The sequence below is a fragment of the Mus musculus genome, chromosome 4 (genome assembly GCF_000001635.26).
Source record: "Mus musculus strain C57BL/6J chromosome 4, GRCm38.p6 C57BL/6J".
Lineage (NCBI taxonomy): Eukaryota > Metazoa > Chordata > Mammalia > Rodentia > Muridae > Mus > Mus musculus.
Window position 1 is genome coordinate 65,401,917 of NC_000070.6, and position 25,750 is coordinate 65,427,666.

The 25,750-nt window shown below is 41.6% G+C and overlaps 1 protein-coding gene across 4 annotated transcripts in view; it reads right to left on the reverse strand.

The window, feature by feature from the left end:
• Astn2 (astrotactin 2) overlaps nt 1-25,750 on the reverse strand; it is a 1,023,735-nt gene that overhangs the window by 21,114 nt on the left and 976,871 nt on the right. The window lies entirely within an intron of this gene.

The window sequence follows — 25,750 nt, forward strand, 5'->3', positions numbered from 1 at the left end:
GACCCAAGACTCTCTGGGTCCTCCTGTAAGGTCCAACAGTGTTTTATACAAGTGGCTGGCGTATGTCTAAGTATACTTTGGGGAAGTTTTGAAGGTTTTAGAAGTGGCTCTAAGAGCAAAGTTGGACTTCATAGGAATCTGAAGCACTAGGATTAAGCCATTTCTTCTTCAAGTGCTGACCTTTTTCCAGAGGGAAAATTATCAATCAATGTGGTTGAAAGTTAGGGCTTTGGTCCAGCATTTCCAGATTGTGCTGCAGTATCTTAGGCACCTTAAAGTAATGCAGTCCTCTGCATTGAGAACCTAAAATGAATCTAAGAACTTTGTAGGGATTTGTTTGAGATGAGGACTCATATGTAGAGAATTGTTTCTTCAGTGTCAGGACAGTGTCATCCTCCTGCAATCGTTCCCCATAAATGTATCATTCTCAGCTAGAGACTTTCATGTTCATTTATTCATTCAATGCCACTCTGTCTCTGAATCCAAGGAGCGACCTTGGCAGTAGCTCCAGTCTTATTTGATGATCTCAGCTGCCTCCTGCTTTCCAGTTAAGGTGGGTCCAACTGCTGCCTGCTCCAGAGGCTGGATGCCACCTTTTGGCTTCTCGTAGATGCTGCCTCTTCTGACTGAGCCACTCTTTTCCCTTGTCTTTGAACTACACTCCAAACATCACCTCTTTAGGGAAGCCTGTTTCTTATCCCCTCAAAATGATGCAGGGCCTGTGCACGTCTCTATCCATGAGTTGTCTTCCAGACATAGCAACTCTCGGTAAATACCTGGTACCTCAACTGTCAGCAAATACTAGCCAGAATGAGAAATAACCACCTCATGCTATTAGAGCCACGGCCCTCGTCAGGAAATGAATTTTTTCTATCTGTGAAACAAACAAAGGGTGATTGGATTGAGGAGTTCTCGGGGAGAATAGCAGAAGGAATTTGGCAATTTGGTTTTCATATCGAGTTCCCCATTTATTGGATACTCGAAGATTTATCGCAACTTATTCACCTATAAAATGGAAATCACAACATTAAAACCTGCCAAGGAGGGGAGCTGGTTTACAACCAAAAGTGGTAGAGCATATGCCAGCATGACATCCAGCATGTGCTAGGCAGTCCACAAACAACAGCCCTTGCTCATATTGTCACTGCTATTATTTTGCTTCTTTCTAAGGCTCTAATTTCAACTCTACCTGGGGTGAGTAGCCCTCCTGGAGATCAGAGGTGGGTGGGTGGGTGAAAAAGGAGCTGTTGCAGGTCCCATTCAAGACCCCCAGACCTCCTAGCAGCAGGGGTGAGAGAACGAACCTGAGAAGTTAATTGGCGGTGAGAGCTTCTCAGAATCTGACAGGGGGTAAGAGCAGGGAGAGAGCCCCAGAGGCCTATGTCAGGCTCAGGTCCCCTAGAGGACAGGAGAATGTGTTTGAAGTCTCTAAGCCAACGCCTGCTCTTCCCCAGTCACTGCATGATTTAGGCATTCTGGGGAGGCAAAAGTCTCTCTGCTGATTTGAAGGGAAACAGATGTTTCCAGGCCAGAGGCCCTGGTCTTATAAAATGTTCCTTCCCCAGACAAGGCTTTGGCAAACAACTTCCCATTAGCTCACACCCACCCCCTTCACCTCTCCACCCCCAGTTCTCTACCTCCCCACCCCCATTACTATGGCTCTGCTCCCTGCCTTCCCAGTACAATGGGGTGGTGGGGAAACCACCAGTGTTCCAACAGATACTTTTGGTCTGGACAGCTAGATTTGAGACACTCCTAACTACCCTTCTCAGAGTCTCAGTTGCCAGTCTCCATAGTAGCGATGGAGGCAATCTAATCTTTGGAGGTAGGTTAGATAGGATACTTTAGAGACAGAAGATTTTTCTTCTCAGACAGAGCTATTGTTATCTCTTCCAGATTGCCCTTCATGGGAGTCCCATGCAAAGAGACTACTCTAATCTTCAGTCCAGGCTACACCAGCTCCAAGACAAGTGACACCTTTACCAATACACTTTGGTAGGTAGTACATTTTGTTTCTGTAACTTTAAGATGGGAGCCAAAGTTCAAACTCATGGAGTCACAAAAAGGAAACTAAAATTCAATCTCCTGGACCATGTTTTAGAATACTTATAAAAGGAATGGTGTACCATACTTTTTTTTTTTCCTTTGCCACCCTTAGTAATGCCCATGTACTCTGGAGTCAGGAGGTGTGGAGCAATGTTTACAATTGGATGCTACAAGGAGAAGAAACGCTCATTGCCATCGTGCCGGTGAGACAGTCTGTGCATAGATTAGAATGGACTCTGGAACCTGACTACCTGGAGTCAAACGTGGTTCTACAAACTACCATACGTCTTCAAATTCTCTGTGCTTCAAAATGAGAATGATTATATTCATGCCAGAGGGACACTATATCTGAAGTAGTGCCCGGCATATGATATAGACTAAGAACACATTGTGTCTTTAAATTATTAATGTTTTCAAGGGCAGAATGAGTTCTGTTGAGTAATTGATGCTTCATCTTGGATTTGGAGTTGGCTCAACGGTGCTTTGATCAGGAGGGCACAATGGTGGAGATGCTGTGTTACTCTACCGTGCCTGATTGTTCAAATCAATACCCCCTCCCCCTGTTCACTAAAGTATCTCACTTGGAATCCTGAGCCTCCAATAAGAAATCTGAATGTGATGCTACCTCTAGACTATAAGGAAGCCACACCATGAAAAAACGATACCTGTGGAAACCTTAGTAGGTTGGGGCTAGGAAACTTCGATCATTCCAGCCTGAGAAGTTAAATCATACCAAGCTGAATTTCTTGTACCTAAGGTGCCATACATCATGAAGAAAAGAAAACCTAACTTGTGTCCAGATTGTAGTTCAGAATTGCAGAATTAATGTGTGGAACAAATAGCTATATGAAGGTGCTGAGTTTAGGAACCATTTGTCAAATCATCAATAGGAACTGTGACAACCTACAAGCACAGAGAGTGCGATTTAAAGCCAAACTCAGCTTGCTGTCTGCTTTTTAAAATAATATCTAAATGAAAAACAATTTCTTTTTAAAAAATATGGTTTCTATGGCTGTTTTCATACTAGAGAGACAAACAGAAGATACTAACAGCAAGCATAGATCCTACAGTCTGCACTTCTAGGGGGAACATTTATAGAACTTGATGGAGAACTCCAGCAGTATTTAAGGAAATAGTTTCCCCTATGTTTCTTCACATGATCCCAGAGTTTAAAATCATTCCCATGGTACACATAGGCACAGAAGGTTCAGGCAACTGCTCTGAGGTCATAGCTCTTCTGACGTCTAGTCTAACACCTCAGTACCTGGCTGATGACCTGAACTCAGTTTCAGAACTGATTCTGAATGGGGAGCAGAGCTGGGGGAAAGTCCTATCATGCCCTCTGTTTCCCAGCTTTGGACATGAAGACCAAATGGTCTGGTGTGGGTGTCAGGATTCAGATGTCCCAAGTTTCCCTGATCTAGGCAAAATGGCCTTTGTTTTCCTTTAGTATAGGAATACCAAAGTGAAAGGACAGAGTGTGTAAGAAAAGGCTGCTGTGGATTCCTCTTCTGTCACATGTAGCCACTTACCCTTAGCACCAGAACACAACCTTTCTATTTTCCAGGTCAGGCTAGCAGCCCACACATAACAAGATAAACTTTAATTCTCATTCCTGCCACAAAGACATGATCCAAGCATCCTAGTAGTGGCATAGTAGTACCTATGTTTCAACCTGTAAAAGGGCACAATCTGGGTAGTGGTTGTGAATCCTGAGTTGGGACAAATGTGAGGTAGTGTGTGGTTAAATTCTCCATCATTCCGAAGGCTTATTTTAAGTGTGTGTGTGTGTGTGTGTGTGTGTGTGTGTGTGTGTGTGTCAGGTAGGGTATGTATGTTCACATGAATTCACAGACAGGGCAGAGGTTATCAGATACACTGTAGGTGGTGGTTTTAAGTTGTCAGATGCTGGGAACCAAATTTGAATTCTTTCAGAGAGCAGGATTCACTCTTAAGCCCTAAATTATCATTTTTAGCCCTGTGGTTGAATTCTAAATGCCAACTACACACACACACACACACACACACACACACACACACACACATATCACAGTCACATCATACTGTGTTAGCCTGGCCATCAGTAAAAGACCTGCTAAGTGAAAAGCATGCTGTTACATCAAGATAGATATCCAACAAAAAGAAAAAAAAGAGTGTAATTCTCATGGAGCTTGTATACCATTCTGGAGAGGAAGTCTCAAAGGGCATGCAGTGTCAAGAGCCCTTTAGTAAAATGTAGTGTTGGCCTTGGGTTTGCTTCAGGGATATTCCTTTATATTCGAGAGTATCTATATTCAAAGGGGACCCTGAACTAGGTGGAGTCTCAGGTGCACATTAGGGTTGTCAGCCACTCACAGGATCGTATTTGCTTTCATGGAAAAGTGATAACAATTTCTGCCCTTTCCACCTAAGAGTTATTTGTATAGTTAAAACATCATAAAGCTAACCAAAATCAATTAACCTGTTAACCAACCAATCAACCAACCATCCAAACAAGTAAAAGAAAACAACCCCTAGTGCCTGAATATGCAAACACTGGGCAAATGGTCATTTTAGTTCATTCATTCACTCACTTATTCATTCATTCATTCATTCATTCATTCATTCATTCATCCTTCAAATAACCTAAGCCTTTCCCGAACATTAAAACAGATAGGCATTGGCTTAGCTTTAACTCTAATGTTAACTCTCTGACTTCTGCTTCTTGTTGCCTTGTTTTTTTTTTTTTTTCCTTTTTTCTCCAGGGTATGACATATATAACACATAGTTAGACTGATTATTATTCTTCATTGGAAACTCTTCATGGCTTACTAGGTTACTTAAAGGTAAAACCCACACAGTTCAACTTTGTGGTTCCCAAGACAAAGAATGAATAAGTACAGAATGTCCACTTTATTTCCTGTCCAGCTTGTATTTCTGGAACCTTTAAAAAAAACTCTGAGCTCTTTTTTATGCCTTTGCTTTATACTGGACAGCATTTTGAAAATCTAGATTTAAATGATTTTTAAACAGCTATTAGAAAAATGATTTTACAGATAGTTGTCACTCAGGAGCAGAGAGGTACTGGGTGTGGCTTCTGGGTTGTCTTATTATTAACCTGCTACTAGCTTTGTGGCTTTTGTCAGACCCATTGACTTCTCTGTGCCTCAAATACTGTTGATAACCCCACAGGGGTATTATAAAAGAAACAAATAGTTATTTGGAGATGAGAAAGTTTCTTGAAGTTTACACACACATCTCCTAGATGCCTATCCTGCATAGGTATGGAGAGTGGTTACACAGGTGTCTTTTGCCCTTGCGATTGCTAGAAGTGTGTATAGGATTAAACCACTTTCAAACTTTATGGTTTTCACTTTGTGGTTTTCATGAGTCATGCAAACCATAAAGATTGAATTGAGTTTCTCAAAGACACAAAGACACTGGTAATACTTCAGTGGGGTCCAGTATACTCAAAACCAATGCTATTCCCAAGCAGTCAGAATTGTTAGACAACTGATTCTTGAGTCACAGTTCAGAGCAGTTACAGCATATGAGAAAGATGAAATTCACGTTACCATATTTTCACAGAGAAAAGCTAGTTCTTATTTACTTTACACTGAGATCAAGCCCACCTCATCTATGAGATCTAAGGCCCTGTTCTTGGAGTCTCAGAGATTAAATGTCATCACAACTTGTCTCTTTCCTTTTTACAGCATCTCTTTGAGCCTTACTTTCTGTATCCATAAAATAGAGTCAGCAATATGTGTCTCACAGAACTATTGTCTGAATGAAGAACCTGTGAAGCAACAAGAACTGTGACTGGTGCACTGAACATTATACTGTTGGGCTTGCTCACTTTGCATGCGCAAATGAGGGAGGAAAAAAAAAAACATGAAAATGACGCTTCTTTAAAAGTTCAGGGACAAAGAAGTAAAGACTGAGGGAATGGCCAACCAATGACTGGCCCAACTTGAGACCCATCCCAGGGGCAAGCCCCAATCTCTGACATTATTAATGATACTCTCTTATTCTTGCAGACAGGAATCTGGTATAATTGTCCTTGCAGAGCCTCAGGGACGACTGACCCAGAAGCTGACTGAAACAGATGCAGAGACCCACAGTCAAACATAGGATGGAGCTTGGGGAGCCTTGTCAAAGAGTTGGGGGAAGGACAGGATAGAACCTCCACAAGAAGACCAATGGATCAACAAACCTGCATCCCTTGGAGGCTTCCAGAGACTGAACCACCAACCAAAGAGCATCCATGGGCTGGACCTAGGGCCCTGAACATATGTAACAAATGTGCAGCTTGATCATCATGTGAGTCCTCCAGCAACTGAAACATGGACGGTGCTTGTCTTTGTTGCCTGCCTACCAATCCTATTCTCCTAACTAGGCTGCCTTGTCTCTCAGTGGGAAAGGATTTGCCTAATTCTGGAGTGACTTGATATGCCAGGGTGGATTGGTATTTCTCAGAGGAGGACAGGGGCGAAAGGGGAAATACGTGAGGAGAGAACTGGGAGAAGAGGGGGGATGCAATCTGGGTGTAAAGTGAACAATTAAGTAAATTAACAGGAAAATAAAATAAAGCAAGGCACATCATCTCGATGCATAGGCAATGGCCTTGGAGACTGGCATCAGTGATGGGAGCACCACGATCTACCAGATTCACATAGAGTTCAGCTTGGCCACTGGATTGGTAGGTGAGTCATACTATGTCAAAGCAGAGAGGTAATATGGTGGGCACTGGCTGAGCTAGGGAGAAACTTCATGTTGCTTGTTGGTAAAACCTGATTCTGCTGCCTGTCAACACAGTGGTCCTGGGTAATGATTTTATTTATTTATTTATTTATTTATTTATTTATTTATTCATTCATTCATTCATTCATTCATTCATTGCCTAATTGCTTGCTTTCTCCTCCTGGTAAGAATGGGCTACATGATGTCATTGGGAATTACACTAAATGATCACCAATCCTCTAAAAACCCTTCGTATAAAGAACTGAGAGTGGTTAATTCAATGAGGCTGAAATTACTTTGATAGCACAAGAGAAGAAAAAGAAAACTACATGTATGTAGGCCAGTACCTTTTACAAATGTAAAAATAAAAAACTGTGAAGCAAACTGAAAGACTAGAATATCTGATTGCAGTAAGATCTCACACACAGACCAATGGAATACACCTGGGAACCTGAAACTAAATCATATAGTCACCGTCAATTTTGTTTTGACAAAGATGCTTAGAAAAGATTCAATAGGGCAAAGCATGCCCCCTCCCTTTCTTCTCTCGTCTTTTCTTTCTTCTCTCTTCTTCTCTCTTTTCTCTCTCTATCCTCTTCATTTTTTCTCATTTGTTAATTATATTTATATAGTGTTATTTGTAAACCAATAACATAGCAGGTTCAGCATGACTATATCACAGTGACACACCTTCATTCTTCCCCTTAAAAAAATACAACACATGCTTGAAAGGGTAAAGGCTGACTTAAGGAACTTGATAATCCACTCTGGATGCATGCATTTCAACCAGACTACCAGAGTCACCTAGGGAGGAACACAGAATTTCCCCCTATTTTTAGTAAACTCAAAAAGGAATACTCATTAGGGAGAGCTCAGTGGGTAGACTATTTGCACAGAATGTATGAAGGCCTAAGTTTGACCAACCCCCCCAGCACCATACAAAGAATAAGCATTTGGTATACATCTGAGAGACTAGTGCAGAGAGTTGAAGATAGTAGGATCAAGAGTTCAAGGTCATCTTTGGCTGCATAAGAAGTTTGATGCCAGCCTGGACTACATGAAACCCTGTTTCAAAAAGAAAAGAAAATATGAGAAATGATTGACTTGGTTGGCTGAAAGGTCTTTTCCAATTTTAAATTTCTATGATTTTAACAAATATGCGTGACATTCCAGCAGTTCTAAAATAACCTACGTGATTTCAAGCTTCACTGTAATTCATTTATGCCAAGGTACCAAATCATTGTTCAGTCATTTGTGTTTGTGTATGTGATTCATGCATGGTCAAGTTGGTATCCATGCATGCATACTCTAATATGTCCTGGTGCATGTGAGTGCACAAAGGTACACAAGCACATGTGTGAACATACATGTGCAAACCTGGAGTTGTTGAGAGTGTTCTTCTCAATTATTCTCCACCTTATTTATATACTGAAGTGGAGTCTCTCAGTTGAACCCAGAGCTTTCTGTTGCAGTTCTTCTATTTCTAGTAGGTCCTGTCTAAAATCAAACTAGAGTGTCTGTATGACTCACCAATTCTTCTATGCATATATATATATACATATATATATGTATATATGTGTGTGTATGTGTGTGTATATATATATATATACATATATAAATATATTATATATATATATACATATATATATATATATATATATTTCCCTATGGAAAAATTTGCATGGGGAATTTTATAGAAGTGTTAAAGTGTAAAATGACACAATTTGTCATCAACTGATGGATAAGCAAAGTCTGATATAGCTATATAATTGAATATTATTTAGCCATGAAAAGAAATTTGGTTCTTACTCCAGCTACAGCTTCACTGAACTTTAATAAAATTAAGTTATACAAAAACATTAGATGTATAAGATCAAAATTGGTATAATTTCATTCATGTAACTTGTATGCAATAGGGAAATGCCTATTGCCTAGCAGGTTAGCGGCTGCCAGGAACTAGGTAGAAGGGGGTGAACTCCTGCTTCTTTATAGGGGAGGAAAATGTTGTGGAATTTGTTGTGATCTTTGCTCAACTTTAAAATATTTGAAGCATAAAACATATCGAGTACCTTCACAGAAGAAAATTCCGTAGATGTGGAATTATATCTAAAATATTTCTGTGTGGGAAATGGAGGGGCTCATGTATGGCTCCGTGGTAAAATGTATGTAGTATGAGGATAACCCAGAATTTAATCTCAGCAAAAATAACAATAAACAGAAATTGGAGTGAGAAACCTTCTGAGACAGCAGTGGCCTTGACGGATGTTTGGGAGCTGTTTCTTCTTTATCATTCTTGCTTCAACTCCTATCTCATATCTCTTTATGTAACCAAAAAGCTTTAGATAAAGTAGAAAACTAGAAACTTTCAATGAAATCCCAAGTGAAAGCCATATCTTTGGCTTATTTGGAAATGTGGGAGTATGACAGCTGCAGTGGAACTCTTAGAATCCTTGGATTGGTATAGAGAAAGCCATGTTTCTCAACTTGTGGGTCACAATCCATTTGGGGATCCATTGAGCCTTTCACAGGGGTCACCTAAGACCATCTGTATATCAGATATTTACATTATAATTCATAACAATAGCAACATTACAGTTATGAGACAGCAATGAAAATAACTTTTTGGTTGGGGGTCCTCACACATGAGGAACTGTATTAAGGGGTCACAGTCTTAAGAAGGTTGAGAAATATTGGCATAGAGCCTAGAAGCATGAACAGGAAAGTGGAGAACGTTCTAGATTTAAAATTTTTTCCACATTTCAGGTTTTGACACATTGTGAGCATTTTGTCTCTTTAAGTTCTGGTTCCCATGCCAAGAAAATGGATAAAGTTTTGCCTGACTCAAGGGGTTATTTGGAGAATTCTGTGGAATGGATAAGATGGAGTTAGAATTCCTAATCTTAATGTCCTATTCTGGAGTTCCTGGGTCTCTGCTGAACAGAGAGAAGTCAGTACTTTCCATCCAGTGGGGCTGCCTCTTAAATCCCAGCATGCTTTAGCAGTCTGCACTGGCTCCCAATTCTCCTTTAAATGTTCTCACCCCAGTTCCTCCCTAATCTCCCTCAAATATGTGCAGTTAATACTTTGTTTTCAATGAGGTTCCCTTTTAAAATTTCAACTATGTCAAACTTCTGGTATCATTGAGTCAAATCTAATCTTTTCCTTAAAGTATTTATGACATCACAATATGCTGAATGTTCACCTGTTTATTGTGTTAAAACATCCACCCCCACCAATAGGATATTAAGCTCATAAGGATTAGGAAAGTCATTAGTCACTAATGTGTATGAAAAAACTTCTGTCAGATTACAAGGTAACCCCTCAGTAGATATTTATTAAACACAAGCATGAATGGCTCTACATCTACCTGCATATGACCAACAGTTTTTGGACTTTGGGCTATAAAGGAAAAGGAGAATAGGAAGAAGAAGAGGAGAAGGAGGAGGAAGAAAATATGAAGTTGAAAGGAGAATTGGGAATGGGGTCCAAGAGGAGTGGAGTGGAAGGGAATGGCAGGAGTGGGCATAATCTATTTAAATAAATTTTATTCATATGTAAAATTTTCATTTACCCACTTCCCATTTCCAGTAGAGCATTGTTCAAAATCTTCCATCCTTTCCCACCTACATGACTAAAGCCATATCTTAAACAATCTCTCACCACTCTCCATATCCATATAGACATCTTTTTTTGTCTACTCTTCATCTTTCTCCAGGGATATGTTACTGAGGAGACGATCCATTAATATCATACCTCCTTCAGAGATCTTTGATCTCTCCCCATCACCTCTAATGTGGAATACAGCTTCTTCAAACTGAGCTGCAAAGACATTTGGAAGTAAAAGTTTCCACATCGGCGTTCATCATTGTAGGAAGTCAGGGCTGGAACTCAAACAGGGCCAGAATCTGGAGCTGATGCAGAGGCCAAGGAGGAGTGTTCCTTACTATCTTTTCCCACATGGCTTTGTCTCTGTCAGCCTGCTTTCTTACAGAACCCAGAACCACCTGCCTATGGGCAACCCTACTTACAATGGTTCTTTTTTTTTTTTTTTGGTTCTTATGGGGAGGCACATTTGAGCTTCCCTCATCTACAGTGACTCCAGCTTGTGTCAAGTTGTCACCATGACCCACAAAACTCTTGTCCAGCTTTCTGCAAACTTTCACTCTTCATTACACATTTCATTTTAATCAATCAAACACCAAGCCTCAAGCCTGTTATTGTTCTTTAGCCTAAGGGGCTTTGCTATATTCCTATAGGATGTTATTTTAGCCTTAATATCTGCTCTTCCCTATAGGGATATTCTACTCCCGTGTTGATTGCTCCTTATTCTAAGAAGCTTTCACCAACTGATTTTGCAGAAGCGAGAGACATGGTGTTGGAGACAAGGATCAAGACATTTTGTTCATTTGTGTTTTTGTTATTGCTGGTCAATTTAGTTTACTGTGTCTCAGCTATGCTTTCTACCATTTGTCCTTTAATATCCTATGATCTGTCTCCTTGATGGCAGGAGCAACATCTTAATAATCTTCATATAGCCAGACTCTGACATTTAATATTTGTTATTGATACAAATGAAGCAGTGTCTGAATATATATTTGTCATTGAGTCTACATTTATCTGTGCAGTCTTTTGTGGATACAACAAAAATAAAAGTTGTATATCCATTAGTTTGACTCTAATGTATATAAGGATGGACAAGTGTGATTATAGTGAATGGGATGTAGTTAGGTGGTGGTAGAGCCCATGTTTAAGGATTTAGCTTTGAAATTCAGAGATTGTAAGAATCATACATCTACTGTTGGCCAATAAGGAGATTTTAACACAAAGACATCATCTCCTAGGCTAATTCTTATAAATTGCAATGTGTGGGTATTGAGGGTTACTAGTCATATGGCATTTACAAATTTAGATACAACAGTTTTCATTGGGAGCAATTTTATGTCCAATCACATACTGATGAGTATATCTATATCTGTGATAGATGTGTGTGTGTGTGTGTGTGTGTGTGTGTGTGTGTGTGAAGTTTGGAGTAAGGAGGCAAGGTTAAAATGAAAAACATTGGAATTACTCAGGGGAATGGTCGATTTACCCATCAAAGTTAACAAGGAAAGTCTTGGGAAGGGAGGATATGAAGAAAGAAGAGAACAGAAACACAAGAAGGTATACTATTCCGGACATGGTGGCGTATATGAATCCCAGCACTTTGGAGGCAGGCATATCTCTATGAATTTGAGGCTAGCCTGGTCTAGGGAGCAAGTTACAGGACACATAAGGCTGTTAATACAGAGAAACCAAACCAAACGAAAACTAAAAAAATAACAAGTAGAAAACAAACAAAAAGACCAAATCAAAACAAAAACCAAACAAAAGAACAACCTGGAATTTCAAGTATTCAACTATGCATTTATCTAGTAAACCTACAGTGTACTGTGGCTTTTACGTGGTCATTTACTCACCACTCACTAGTACTAAAACTACTCTGCCTTCACTGATGCACATTTGATGTGGCTGATATCAATATAGTTATCACAGAGCAGTCTTGTGTATCAGTTGACATTATAGAAGGAATTCAGAGGGGATAAGGCAATCCAGTGCTACTTGTCAAGGGCCTCTATTTAACTACTACCCCTTCCCTCTACTGCGTGTGTGTGTGTGTGTGTGTGTGTGTGTGTGTGTGTGTGTGTGTGTGTATACATATGTATACACATATATCAATGAAATGGGACACCTGAATCATATAGATGGTCAGTTTCATAGCAAGATCCTCAGAGTTCATCTGACACCCTGCCCCCAAATATATGGACTTTTTGTCATACAGCATTCATGCCATGAATCAACAATGTTTATTAAATCCATTTGTATTTAGTAAATAGGATCAATTCACATGAAAATAAAATAAACAAGATAGGATAGAAGGCTAGCACTATCAACACACCTAAGGGAAGATGTAAGCAAGGTGTTAAAGCCTCTCCCTAGGTGAAAACTACAATTTGTCAGCAATAAAGAATGGAGTTGGGTGATGCCAATAGTAGGGCAAAACAGCCAAATTCATATCCAGTCTGTCAATAAAAAGTCAGACATAATGAAATATTGGTGATGTCCAGGTAAGATTATCAAGAGAAGTGGAAAATGCCAGAGAAAAGGAACAGTGGACAGGGGCTATGCTTCTGTCAATCCTGAGTTCCTAAGGGAAACTCAAATAATGTCACCACTGAGGTACTGTGAGCAGCAACATGCTGTCTTGTCCAATCTCTATGCAACCCCCCTAATTTAAATTAGGATCAACGAGGTAGTTGATATACCCTAGGTCACACAGTGAGCTCAATGCAAATCTAAGGTTGGATACTGTATAGACCCTCATCATGGTGAAAAACACCACTTTGGCATTCTTCATTATGAGAGACATTTAGTCAAGATTGAGAACAGTGCAAAGAAAGGTTCCTTTCCCAAAATTCTTGCCATGACTCCACTACATTTGGCATAAAGCATCAGTGTGGCTTTTAATACTTGTAAAGAGAAGTTTTCTTCCTGCTTAGGTGTTGTTCATTTACTTGCTTTCCTCCACCCTTTGATGTTAAACCTCTGGCCTCATTGCTCTTGTTTGTAATATGGACCCACCTCTTCCTACCAACCATCCACGTGGGTAGCACAGTGGTCTTAAAGGCACACTGGAACGTGCCTCTTCCCTGCATTCACAAGAACCTTGCAGTGAGGTGAGCCTCCCACATTGGAAATAGGCTCAGATCAGTGGTGAGGTCACTACATAAGGAATATGCTTGAGATAGGTATAATATAATATCAAAGCCATTGTCATGTCCCCTACAAAAGCTCTGTGCTCCTCACCACAATACTTTTCTTTGTTTTAAAGAGCAAATTTGATTGCTGTTTTGAACTCACACAACCTTGCACAACCTTCATCTAATAATCCTGGGCCCCAATCACCCGGCTTCCCTTGCCCCATGTAGATAAGCCTCTCTGGTCCATTGGATACATCAGCTGTGGAAACCTTGAGTTACCAGAATGGGGGCAATGGGCTGGCCAGGCATGCGGTTGAGGCATTTGGTGCTGATAAGACCTTGACATGGCTGGACAAGCTCAAAGAGACGTAAGGCTTTGCGTAAGCACAAGATTAAAAGACAACATTATTCAAATATTTATTTTCTTGCAGGAATTGACATAAAAAGGGAGTGTAGGAGAGCCCCATGAGATAGATAAGACCCTGTGGGCCTTTCTGTGGCGTGACTTTGGAAGTGTGGTTATTAGAGAAATCAAATTAGTATTAACAATAAACAATAAAGGCTGCAAGTGTCCACTGGAAGCAGCTGTAGTTTCGACTTGCTAACATAAGAAACCAGGGATGACAGTGTAAATTAAAGAATAAACAAAAAGGAAATGTAAGCCTACTTTGTTCTTGGGCTAGACTGATACAGATTGAAGACGATTGTGATATCTTCAGAGGGAGGAGTAGAATGAGCCTGACAGGGGCAGGCAATGTTGTCTTTAAGCGCATCTTCAGCTTTGATTTCTTTGAAGCGTAGAGCAAATGAGACACAGTACTGCGTGGCTAGCGCATGGATTATTATACCTTTCTTATACTCTCTGCTTTTAGTTTTGAGTCTCAGGATTAAAAGAAACAAACACATCCCTGACACCTATCAATTTACACTTTGCAAAGCTTATTGTACAAATAACCTTGAGAGCAAGACAAAGCAGGGTTTATTGGCCACATTTTGTGTTCCGTGAATTTGCTGTTTGTGAAGAGGAAGGCAAGGGGGCTTTTAAACCAAGGACACATTGTTGGAAAATGATAGACCTGGCACTTAGTCAAAGGCTGACCCAGAGATCTTTTCACTGCATTCACCTTGACTTTGAAGACACAACTGTTTTTCTCTTACAGGAAAATAATTCTCTATAGGGTTTCCATGGGTCCAAGGACTGAGACAGCACTGGGGCAAGAATGATCTCCTGCTTCTTGGCCATTCAATTTGACCTCACTCCTTCAAGCAGCAATGCATCTCACCAATGCTGGCTTAACAATTGTTTCCTGAAGTCTAGATATGAGGCTCTGACTCTCACTCACAATTTCATGTATTCTCTTTTCAAAGGTTTACCTGTGTCACCTCAGTAGGGCCTTTTGCTTTCTCCTCCCACCTCAGATGAAACCTCGAGTGTCTGGTGGGATGGAGCAATGGAGTAATTAAGGACCAAAGGCATTGGCTTTGAAAAGACTTAGAAGTGTACCCTTTCCACCTTTGGACTTCTACTAGGGCTGTAAGACTTTGAGCTTCATTTGTCTCCCTTACCAAAGTACCTTTCTTCCTTTGGAAGAGCAGTACTTTTTGAAGACCTATCTCTCCAATTCTGAATGGGGTTTGGACACCATGACTCACATGATGTCCTGGCCTCCCAGTGCAGGAGTGGTAACATCACTCAGGCAAGGCAACCAGAGTCTGACTTCCTAACTTGCTTCCTATAGCTCCGCCTTACTATTATATTGGTCAGAATGAGGCTTTGGCCAGTCTGACAATGTCATCTGAGCAGCCAGCTCAAGATCCCTAGTGGTTGCCTTCACCTTTTTTGTTTGTTTTGCTTTTAATTATTTATTTACTTTATTTATGTGAGTACACTGTGGCTGTCTTCAGACACACCAGAAGAGGGCATCAGATCTCATTATAGATGGTTGTGAGCCACCATGTGGCTGCTGAGAATTGAACTCAGGACCTCTGGAAGAGCGGTCAGTGCTCTTCACCTCTGAGCCATCTCTCCAGCCCACCTTCACCTTCAAGTTACGAGTTAACACTCCTTAGGTTTGCCTAAAGTCCCTTCACGGTTTGAGCCCCACTAGTGCCATTAGGATTGACACATTCGTGTGTGGCTGGATTGTACCAGCACAACCTGATGTAGTTTGTAAACCTGCGAGCTTGTCCTGCTTCTCAATAACTTTTCACATGAGACTTCCTGTCCCTGGGAAAGCATTTTCTCTTGTCTCCCAATCTCTCATCTTATTGATCCTAATCAGCGTCTAATATTTGATGCCAGTGTCCTGTCATTCTTTCTAGCCAGCAGAAAGGCCTTGTTCCTGTGCGGGCTCACACCACTGACCACATATTATGAGTTCCATGGAAGCAGAGGCAATGTCTAGTTCATCTCTAAGTTCCAAGAATGCAGTGCAGAATGCTACAAAGAAGTAGACAGAAGCCAGTGGGATAAACAAACACCCAAGCAAAAACGGAATATCACATTTGAGCAAGTGCTTAGAAACTAATGTTTGGATAAAGAAAACTGGAGGGAGGGGGCTTATTTCCTGGCAAAACAAACAAACAAACAAACAAACAAACAAAAAACCAGAACCTTCTTTGTCTCAACCGCTTTTCCCCATAGCTCATAACCTGCATATTATGAAGGTAGTCACCACTTAATTAATGTGTGACATAGTGGTCTGTGCACATTTGGCTCCTCCCTGAAGAACAGGAAGTGCATCAGGACAAGTACTACATTTCTCTTCTCTCTGTGTTCCTTATGGGGCAGAAGAGAGTACAGTATAGTCACCAAAAGGGCCGTGAGCTTAGAGGTCAAACGTCTTTCAAATGTCTCTTCTCTCACTCTCTGGGACAATAGCTAGTTTATTAAGCCACCAGGACCCTTTACTTACTTACCTTTAAAGTGAAGAGAAAAAAGTCTCACATCATTATTATGGCTATATCTAGAGGCATATCACATAACACATTATATATACATATATATATACATATATATAATAAATCATTTATTATAAAAATGAACATTTATTGCCTTCCCTTATGTTGCACCTAAATATATACAAATAAAAAATATCTTCTTTACCTCACAAACTTCCCTAACAGAGACCATACATTAACATACATTTAAATATGTATTATCAAGTTGGATAACTGTAACTTGAGAGAGGGCACATAATTTAGATGATAGGGTGCCATTCTAGGAAACAACTGAAAAATTAAAAATTTAACTGAGGTGGGGAGAGAGAAGGAGAGGGAGGGAGAGAGAGAAAGCATATGACACATGGACATGTGTCAAGGGCTTATGGTGGGTGAGAACGGTTCCAGAGGCTTATAACATGCTAATGTGAATTCTTTTTTTTTTAATTAGGTGTTTTCCTCATTTACATTTTCAATGCTATCCCAAAGGTCTCCCATACCCACCCCCCCAATCCCCTACCCATCCACTCCCCCTTTTTAGTCCTGGTGTTCCCCTGTACTGGGGCATATAAAGTTTGCAAGTCCAATGGGCCTCTCTTTGCAGTGATGGCCGACTAGGCCATCTTTTGATACATATGCAGCTAAAGACAAGAGCTCCCAGGTACTGGTTAGTTCATATTGTTGTTCCACCTATAGGGTTGCAGTTCCCTATAGCTCCTTGGGTAATTTCTCTAGCTCCTCCATTAGGGGCCGTGTGACCCATCCACTAGCTGACTGTGATCATCCACTTCTGTGTTTGCTAGGCCCCGGCATAGTCTCACAAGAGAGAGCTATAACTGGGTCCTTTCAGCGAAATCTTGCTAGTGTATGCAATGGTGTCAGCATTTGGAAGCTGATTATGGGATGGATCCCTGCATATGGCAGTCACTAGATGGTCCATCCTTTCGTCACAGCTCCAAATTTTGTCTCTGTAACTCCTTCTATGGGTGTTTTGTTCCCATTTCTAAGAAAGGGTAAAGTGTCCACACTTTGGTCTTCGTTCTTCTTGAATTTCATGCGTTTGGCAAGTTGTATCTTATATCTTGGGTATCCTAAGTTTCTGGGCTATTTAGTTAGTTATTGGGAACTTGGCCTTGGGAGCCAGTCTGCTGAGTTCAAATCCTAGCTCTGATACTGACCTTTTTCAAGTGTTTTTACATTCTGGGGTTGAATTTTCTCATTTATGAACTGGCAATGATGTCCACATTGAAAGGTCTAGGTAAGGCTAACTTGTGGGAAGAATTTGGAATGGTGTCTAGTGTGTGGAAAGGACATTTTACAAACTTGCATTTCAAACTGTTAATTCTTTTCCTGGGAATCCATAACGACACTAATATGAAATAGAAGCATAATGTCTTGTTTACGGATAAAAATATACCAGAGAAGAACCAGGGGAGATAAAAGAGAAAATTGGGGGTGAAGTCTTGTGGTATAGGCCTAGAACCCGAGTTACTCAGAAGCTGAGGCAGGGGGATAGAAAGTTCACAATATGTTATAGATTGTGTTAAATGCCAGTCTGGACTACTTGAGGAAATACTATTTAAAAAACAAATAAACACAACAAAAAGAGGCTAGCTTAGTAGTTGGGTGTTCCTTGGTCATGAATAAGGCCCTGGGTTCAGTCCTCAGTACCATAATTAAATGAAAAGTCTCAAAATCACACACACACACACACACACACACACACACACAGAGAGAGACAGAGAGACAGAGACAGAGAGACAGACAGAGACAGAGACAGAGAGACACAGAGAGAGACAGAGAGAAGCACAGAAGTCCAGTTTGTTGGTCTACAAAGGGCTAGGAGCAACACACTTCACACTAGCAAAGTTACTTTTGAGACACCACGGGGCCTTGTTCCTTTGGCCTGCCATTGGCTATCTAGATGTTTACCAGGGTACTGAGATTCCTGGAAAATGTTATGATGCTAAGACAGATAATATGGAAAATTTCACAAGATTAAAGCTAAGACAAACACAAAACAAGCCTGTGGGTACCACCTCTACTTTCTTTTCCCTGAGGATATTTTTTGTGGATTTCATACCCATCAAGAAACCAGAAAACCTCCTGTTTATTTCTCCTGTGGCTTCTGAGTGGCTTCCTTACTCTGAGCAGTGCCTCTTCAACCTGTTATGGGGCTTAGATATGATTGAGAAAGAGCAATTTAAGCATACTAATTTCATGGCCTATGATAAGGGTGAGAGGACTTGCATACAGCCCTGGGAAGTTAGACCTCTAGCCCACTCACCCACAACCTGCCCACTGGCAGGACAGCTCCCAGAGCCTTCTGGGCTTGTCCTAATCTGTGAATGTTTCCGAGAAAGAACTACTCACTTCTCCTTTTTCTGGCTAGAGAACCTGATGAAATTCCCTGTAAACAGGGCCTCTCCCTCCCCTTTGCACTGGCCTTGCACATGCTAATGCAAATCACTCCTGACCCAGCCAGGGGTCTATGGGAAGGCTGCCAGGCGCTGGGGAACAAACACGCAAAGAATGTTATTTGATTTCTGGCATCCCAGGGAAAGAGGGCTGAGAGAGGGAAGTTGGGCAGTTAAAGAATGAACTGGGTGGAGAGAGGAAAGGAGACAGGATTATTATGAATGTATACAGGAAAGAAGAGTCATGAACACAGGAAGGAGTCCACATGAATAAAGGGCCTACTGGATGCCAGGAATTGCTATCTGAAACTTTTGACTTACATTGTACGTGTGGGTTTTTTTAAAGTACAATGCATTATTCCTGTTTAACAAATGAAAGCTTAATGCTTTTAATTTTTTTTAATATTTATTTTTTGCTTAAGCCCTGTTTGTTTGCTGCAGGGTCTAATTCTCAGCGCAGAAAGGCCTGACTAGTAGCAATCTGGACTGGGCCTCATTTGTTTTACATTTGTTATTGTCAAGTGGTGGAGCCAAGATTCAAACCCAGAATTTTAATGTTCAAATCTTGACCCTGAACATCTTCACAAGGCTTCGTGATTAGTTATTCTTTGTCATACTTCCAAAGGAAACTCTGACCACCTCTATCCCACATCTTGTGATTCCCACCATCTGTCTCTTGCCTTCCATCAGCTGACACAGATCTAGTGGCAGAGTAATTGCCTCTTATCAGAACTATTATAAACACACTTGGCTACTCTCCTCAGCATCAGTCATATACCACAGATATATCTCTCAGTCATATATCTCAGTCATATACCACAGATATATCTCTTAAATCCAAATCTCCCTTCTCGCTCTTGCCCAGAATCCACCACTGGTTCCCTAGCCTGCATCATAGGGCTTTATCCGAACTGCCTCTCCAACCTTGTTAATTATCTGCTTCTACTATCTTCAACTTTCTATCGTCTTCCACATGGAACTCTTTCAATATATCATCTCTTTCTGCAGCTGTTTCAACCATTTCTTCTACTGAGGAAGTAAACTTCCCTATTCTAAATGTTCAGTGCTACCAAAACCAAGCTCAAAGCCTCCTCTTCCAAGGACCACTAGATGACGAAGATTAGAGCTTCCCCAGAAGTCCCATGCTTTCACCTGGAACCAATCCTCCCTTGTTAATTATCTTGTTGCAAGTTTGACTCTAACACCAGATGAAGCTAATTCAGCAATAGCCATAGGACCTCAAAGTCCATCTCAATCTCTGTGTAAAGAAAGTATGTATAAAAGTTTGACTCTGGATCCAGAAGCTTCAAGGTTCTACCACTCACCAGTGAAATGAAGATGGCCAGTCATGTTTTAGTGTTTCCTTTATCTATAAAATAAAGCATTGCTAACCATCAAAGAGCAAATTGACCTAAGAACCTTAGCACAGTGCTGGCATGTAACAGTCAAGTTTGACAAATAGTTAATGCCGGTGATTGTAGGCAGGCACCCACCTGTCATGGCTTTGTTTGTGGCTAACAGCTACAACTGTTTATTTCAAACACTAACTCCATCCCGTCATGGAGTGATGCTTATTACTGATATTTTGTGCTTGCTGTATTAAGCATCAACCAAGTGCCAGGCCATCTGGTTGTTATGAATTTGTAGACATATAACACATGATTCCTGAAGTCTCTCTACTGTTGATCAATGGAAGATTTTCTGTGATTCTAAAAACAAGAACAGGCTCAAAGAAGTTGTAATCAGAAGGAGGCTTAAAACATCTCTTGCTTTATTATATGTTATGGGAAAAATGACCCCCAAACTGCCCACACTTTATGTTGAAAGAATGTCAAGGGTCTTGTTTCCCATCTTAAAACACTCACACTTAAAGACCTTATTTGTATTTGTACCTTCCATGTTCCATTGGTTACACTATGCCTGGGAGCTCTGCATGAATCCTCAGCATGAATATTTATTCCACACAAAACTCACATTTGGGCTCAGTAGTTCACACCTTCAATTCCAGCACCCAGGTGGTGGAAGTAGGAAGCTCCCAAGTTCAAGGGCAACTAGACAGGCAGAGCAAGTTCCATGTCAGCCTGAGCTTCACAGTCGATCTCAATAAAGACAGAAACAACACTAAGATTCTCTAAAGCAGGCAGTAGCAAGCTCTCCATTTTACACAGATATGGAAATTGTGATACCCCTCCAAAAAATAAATATCTCATACAATAAATACAAAACAAAACAAACAAATAAACAACAACATCAAAAAAAATCATGTGAGATTTGAAATGACCCTAGGACAATCTGTCTCAATCATGTGACCTTCACCTCAGATGATTTAGAGCACTTGAATGTATGGATATAGGACAAGAAATCAATATGTGCTTTATTGTAGATTTAAGAGCCCTGATCCAATCCATTCTGACTTTGAGTGAAATAGGATAGGCTACAGGGATGTGTGGGTCATAGATATCTGTATTCCCAGGCACTGTTATTCTGTACTTCAAATAGAAACACAGATTGGGGTTACTGGTAGATGGAAGGGTCTATCCTCAGGAGAAAAGAGAACACATAAGAATGGGAAAATGTCAGAAGTCTGGATTTTGTCTCACCTCTGCCTCTCTACACATCATTAATGCTGATTCCCTATAGTCCACTAACACTTTCACGTTATACGTCTGCCCAGAGCCTTCTCTTTCACAGTTGTAAATGCAGTAAAGTGAGGGAGAGACAGGGATCTGTGCAGTACCTATGCCCATAGCCAAGAAACAGGGAACAGGAAAGCTTCGAGGACCTGGCCTTTCACCTGCATTCATTCCTGAGTCTCAGTCTGAGCAGGAGAGGACTTTCCCAATGACCTGATTGTGGTACTGGTGAGGAATGTGAAGTTTAAACAGTCAGGATTCTTTGTCCATGTTCCTAAGATGACTGACCTAGGTGAGGATTGTGATCACACAGGGAAGACATCTGTTCCCATGCTGAGCTACCTCTATGCTTGTCCCTAAAGGTGATGCTAATGTAGAGAGTGATAGTAACAACTTCCTGGGAAATGACTTGTGTCAAGAGTTAGGACTGCTCTGTGTTAATCCTGGCTCTGAATGCTTATGGAACATACAGGCCTCTTAAAAATCACGATTCTTTCACAGTACACCCAGAAAATGACCTTAAATCCTGCGAGTCATAATCTGCATATTAACTGTTTGGGTGGCCAGTTGTAAGTTGACTAGGAATTCTGTCTTCCCAGCAGACATAGAGCACAGGCAGTAGAGCATCTGTACTGTGGAGTGTCTTCATGCTCACTGTGAAGATGCAGTACTGCCAGCCAGTTTCTTTTCTTTCCTTTAACACTACCACTTCCATCCTGGCCCTCCACATTCAGGCTGCATTCTCTTCTGTACCACAGGGTCTCCTATTTTCTAACTCTTGTATTCTGACCAATATTGCCTTAATCTCTGTATTAGTTTCTTATGGTTGCTCTAAAAACTTGTCACAGATGTGTCTAGCTTAGTTTGAGATACCTTGTGTACTGGCTAGTTTTGTGTCAACTTGACACAGCTGGAGTTATCACAGAGAAAGGAGCTTCAGTTGAGGAAATGCCTCCATGAGATGCAATTGTAAGGCATTTTCTCAATTAGTGATCAAGGGGGAAAGGCCCCTTGTGGGTGGGACCATCTCAGGGCTGGTAGTCTTGGTTCTATAAGAAAGCAGGCTGAGCAAGCCAGGTGAGGCAAGCCAGTAAAGAACATCCCTCCATGGCCTCTGCATCAGCTCCTGCTTCCTGACCTGCCTGAGTTCCAGTCCTGACTTCCTTTGGTGATGAGCAGCAGCATGGAAGTGTAAGCCGAATAAACCCTTTCCTCCCCAGCTTGCTTCTTGGTCATGATGTTTGTGCAGGAATAGAGACCCTGACTAAGACAAATTGGTACCAGGAGTGGGGTATTCCTGTGACAACCTGACCATGTTTTGGGGAGGTCTGTGGAAGGACTTTGGAACTTTGGTCTTGAAGATCCATTTGTTGTTAAGAGCTCTGTGGGATGTTGTGTAGGAGCTTGGAAGATAATGTTGAGAACAGTGCAGAAGATGGAGGCCTGGCTTGTGAAATTTCAGAGGGAAAATTAAAGACTCTTTTCAGGGCCATTGCTGTTTTGATTGTGAAGATTCTGTAGTTCTGGTTAGCTGGGGCTGAAGAATCAGCTGTGATTAACAAGATACCAGAACTACTGAAGCAAAAGCTTTGCATTACTGGGACTATTGATGCTGGTTAGCTGGAGCTAAGAAATTAGCGGTGATTAAGAAGAGACCAGCATCATTGAGGTGACATCTTCTGGGAAGTGTTTTCTGAGAGCACAGTGGCTGTGTTCCAGATATAGCCAAAGTTGTACCTTGTGCTGTGGCTGGACTTGGTAATGTGTAAGAGTCACCCAGGTGGTACTGGTTTTGAAGGCATGAAGGAGTTGAGCAGAACAGCTGAGGCTTGGCACTGTGAGAGGCCATGGAAGGCCATTGGTGAAAGTCCAGCCTCATTTGCAATTGATGGCCCAGGACTGAAGGGGTCATGCAGTGTTTTGGAGATGCCAGTACCATGAGATGACCACCAAGAACAGCAGCAGCAGTGGAGTACAGGCATCTGGAGCCTAGAGGATGACGCGTGTGCTACAAAGGGCCTGGCTGGAGAAGTGACCCAAGCCCTTGGAGGAGCCCAGAAGATTGTGAGTTGGATCCCAGACATTGGACAGTTGGAGATTGACTTTTGCTTTTGATTGTGACTGTGCCCTGATATTTTCCCTCTTGAAGGAAGAAACTGTTTTAGTGGAGCCCACAGTTAAGAGACTTTTAATTGTAAAAAGACTTTGAATTTTAAAAGAGATGGATATTTTAAAGAGATTGAAAATTTAAGAATATGTAAAGACTGTGGGACTTTTAAAGTTATTTAGAATGGGGATGAATAAGATTGTAAGGGTTGAGGCTTACTAGTGATGTTTTTGTGTGTCAAGTTGACAAGGGGTCAATTGTACTGGCTAGTTTTGTGTCAACTTGACACAGCTGGAGTTATCACAGAGAAAGGAGCTTCAGTTGAGGAAATGCCTCCATGAGATGCAATTGTAAGGCATTTTCTCAATTAGTGATCAAGGGGGAAAGGCCCCTTGTGGGTGGGACCATCTCAGGGCTGGTAGTCTTGGTTCTATAAGAAAGCAGGCTGAGCAAGCCAGGTGAGGCAAGCCAGTAAAGAACATCCCTCCATGGCCTCTGCATCAGCTCCTGCTTCCTGACCTGCCTGAGTTCCAGTCCTGACTTCCTTTGGTGATGAGCAGCAGCATGGAAGTGTAAGCCGAATAAACCCTTTCCTCCCCAGCTTGCTTCTTGGTCATGATGTTTGTGCAGGAATAGAGACCCTGACTAAGACACCTTGTATATGGCCAACTAATACAACTAGTCCTACAGCTTTCCACACTACCGTCATTTATGAAGAAAAGAAGGGGCTCTTACTAAGTATTTTGGAAATGAGCTAAGCCATGCGGCTCCATTTTGAGTCAGCACATTTTTCACACTGGACACCTTGAAGGCCAGCCTATGAGGTCTCATCATTCTCTTTGTACCTGCATCAACTGGTTTATCTGACACTCCATCCAGCCTAGTCTCCACTCTATCGTTAGAATACCTCAAAGCACAGGTTGAAATCCACTCAAGAGCACCTCAGAAGATTCTGACAGTTCTCTATGACCCACAGGAGAAAGTCCAGGTCCTCTGTGATAATTCACGGATTATCTTTGTAGCTCAGAGTTAAGTATCCACCCCTTTCCACCCTGCACAAGTTCACATGAGCAGTCTGTGCCCTGTCCTTCTAGAATCCTGGCTGGTGTCCCATTCCTGGATGAAATCCTGATGCAGTCTGAGGAAAGAACCAGTCGGCCTTAGAGTCCCCAGCAGGTTTTCGGAGCCTTGCTGTCTGTCGGCTGTAGAACAGCGTCATTTTTCCTCTGTGAGTCTCTCTTGGCTTGGGATATGTGGCTGTGTTTGCTTCTGGCCTGAAGACAGCTCTTCCTTTCTCTGGGGCCCCAAATGTGCATTTTGAAGAGGTCAATGTGACCTGATGTTGATGAGAATTAAGTCACTAATCTGCCCCCACTCACCCTCATTTCCTGACCAATAAGAATGGGCACCATAGCCAAGGACAGTCCACACTCCTCCTGACTGGAGGGACACCCGAGGCCCAGGCCCCTGGTGACATCAGGTATGCTTGACTATTCTCAGCTGGCTTCTTGCTGCAGAGCCTAATAATAGGTTGCTCCAGGTACATAGGCTTGGGTCAGGTATGAGAAGAGGAGAATGGAGAAAACTCACAGAATGGTGGGAGAAAAAAAATCCTGAGAATGGGCAAGGAAGGCACTGAAAAGGATAAGCGAAGTGAATGGAACAGAAGGAAGAAAGATGCAGCCAAGTAGACAGCAAGTCAAAGAGAGGCCCATCAAAGCAGAGGCAAACTTTGGGCAGGCAGGATGAGTGACATGGAGTGCAAGGTGGAACCCATCAACAGGAGAAGGAAAATCAATGAGCAAGATGATATAAAGGGAACATAAAGAAGCAATAAAGGAATGGATAGAAGTGAAAGCAAAGATAAAATTAAGAGTTAGAGAGCCTGAGTAGTGGCAGAAGGAGGAAAAGGAGGAAAAAAAGAAAGGAAGCAAAGAAGGAAAGCAGCAAGGGAAAGAAAATAATAAAGGATAGAGAGAGGAAAAGGGAGCACAGAGGGGGGGAAAAACCAGAAAAATGTGCAGTGGTAAAGTAAGAGTCAGAAAAGAGCGGGGCAGGAGCTACATCCTGCCCCTTCTGGCTTCTTTGCCTGGTGAGTCCTGGATCTGCTTCGGGCAGCAGCCTCATCCCATGTTGATTCAGACACTGCAG